The sequence below is a fragment of the Equus quagga genome, chromosome 4 (genome assembly GCF_021613505.1).
Source record: "Equus quagga isolate Etosha38 chromosome 4, UCLA_HA_Equagga_1.0, whole genome shotgun sequence".
Classification (NCBI taxonomy): domain Eukaryota; kingdom Metazoa; phylum Chordata; class Mammalia; order Perissodactyla; family Equidae; genus Equus; species Equus quagga.
Window position 1 is genome coordinate 73,658,773 of NC_060270.1, and position 2,486 is coordinate 73,661,258.

A 2,486-nucleotide genomic window follows, 5' to 3' on the forward strand; every position below is an offset into this window, starting at 1 on the left:
ACTGGGTATTGCTTCTACATGTGCTGTCTTCCCTAGCCTTGGTGGTTGTAGCTGAGCCACAAAACTGAAGTTGCCTGGAACACTGGGTCACCTGATGGAGCAGCAGCCTTTGCAAGACATCTGGATTCTCAGCAGGCTTTGCCTGAGAGCGGAATAAAGTTTTGTTAAGCTACTGACATTTTGGGGTTAATTTGTTGTTTCAGCCTAGTATGTCTATGTAAAGGAGAAACTGGAAAGACAGGAGAAGATTTCTTTAAGGAAGTTGTCAACATATTGTAGCATGTTCTTTCCCTTGAAAGAACCTATCTTCCCTTGATCAGATGGAGAAGGGCAGGCAGGTGCTTCCCTTTCACTTTTACTTAATGAGAGAGCCTTCAAAGAGACCATGCACGGAGCTTGACCTAGTTGTCTGAGCACCACGAGGCACAGAGACTATAGGATCCAGAGCAGGAAGTCTGAAGGTGAGATACAATGTCCAGCTGGAGAGCTGGCTGCTTTGGGAATAGTCTGCACTTCCAGAGTTTATGGGGCAAGGATGGATGAGACAACGTAGGATCCAACTGGAAGAGAGCTGATCTGGAGGTGCCTTAAAGAGACTTTGCCCAAGATGGTCTCCTGTGGCTTTAGGACCCAACAGAGCCATGCATGTCTGGTGGGCTGGAGGGGGCAGTGGCTGGGGAGGGAACCGAAAACAATTAGTTGAAGGAGATAGTGCCTACCATTGGTCTCTGAAATACCCATGCAAAAAGGCCCCTGTGAGAAAGAGTTGGCCTTAATCCTCTGCCACAGCTGGAGGTAATCCTCTCCTGCCCTTGAATTCTCCTCTGCTTACCTCTAGAGGAGGCGGAGGTATCTTGTTGAGTTGAGGAGGGGGGCAGATGCTGTAGGTGGGGAAATGAAGAATGTGGCCTTGAACCTGGATGAAGAATGTCTCCTGGGTGAAGAAGCTTTGCTATTAAATGCAGTTGAAGGTTTTGACTCTTACTTGGGACCGAATAGTTTTATTATGAAAAAACATTGAGAGTCTGAAAGTAGACAATTTTTTTTAATACAAAAGTAACAGGAAAAATATAAAAATATTTTTTAATATAAGGAAGAATTAGTCCTACAAAGCAGGTTTGAAAAAGCCGAGGAGAGGATAATGTTTCTTTTGTTGTTGCTATTGTTGTGCTATACTCCCTCTCTCAAAGATATGCTTTCACAAGCATCATATAATTATACTATTGATTGTATTGACACCAAAACGTCCAAAACAGAACAGTAACTTGAAATATATCATAGAGAGATATCTTTTCTTAAACTGTGTTACAGAATATGAAACTGTGTGTAATATGTCATTCTCCTAATTATAGAATATAATCTCCTAATGTGGAAAAGAGTACGGAGAACCAGAGGCTCATGAGCCTTCTGTACAATGTCTTAAAAAAAAAAAAATCAATTAGTTGTAATGCAAAGTCTCTTGATAGGTAGAGCTCAGAGAAAAATTTAACAATAATTTTCCTAACTGCCTTTTATTGTCTGCAGCAATAGAAACAGCAAAACTAGAGATGGTACTCTGCAAACATGTTCCATGAGGAGACAGGTAATTACATTTTTATCAAGTGCACCTCTTGCCTTTTTTAAATGGGTGTGTTTATCCTCCTCTAAAATGTTTTACCTTATCTACTGTTTCCCTGCAAGAACGGCAAATAGTGTGCTCAATAATTATGGACACTGTAGGTTCTGGGAGATTTTCATGGCTGGAGTCAATGGGCAGCATTGTTATCTGAGGCCATCACACTGGGTTAAGTGTCTCTCAGGATGGATTTTCAGAGGATCTCAGTGTGTCTTCCATCCCATCAGTAGCGCCTGGTGGGAGGTGGTGTTGGATAATGGGTAAATGAAGGCCCTTGAAGATGGCTTGGAGATGACAGCCCCCAGACAAACCCCAAGTCATCTACTTGACAACTGTGCAATCTCGAGCAAGTCACTTCACTTACTTAAGCCTTGAGTTTCTTCTGTATAATAATATTATTACCTACTGAGAGTTACTCTGAGGGTTCTGTGTAATAATATGTGTAAAGCAGTAATACAGTGCCAGGTAAATGGCATGAGAAAAACTAATAAAATAAATAGAATTATTTCAGAATGATGATACAATGACCCTAACCAGAATTATAAAAAAAACACATGATGTGAAAAGGATAAAGCAGTAATGATGAAATGACAATTAGATAACCAAAAAAGGAGATAATGATAAGACGATGTAAAATTTATTCAATTATAGCAAAATGGGCATATGTCACAGTCCAAAGATATGCATTTTTTCCTCTTTCAAATTGTTTTAATCCTGATATTCCCTTTTAAAATTCAGGAAAGAGTAATATTAAAACCACTTAGGATTATTTCTCCTAACATACTCTATGTAAAGCACTTTCTGCATTAGAAAATCCAACAAAATTTAGTCTGTCTCTTTTTGTGATTGTAGTCTGCTTAGCTCGAGTCAG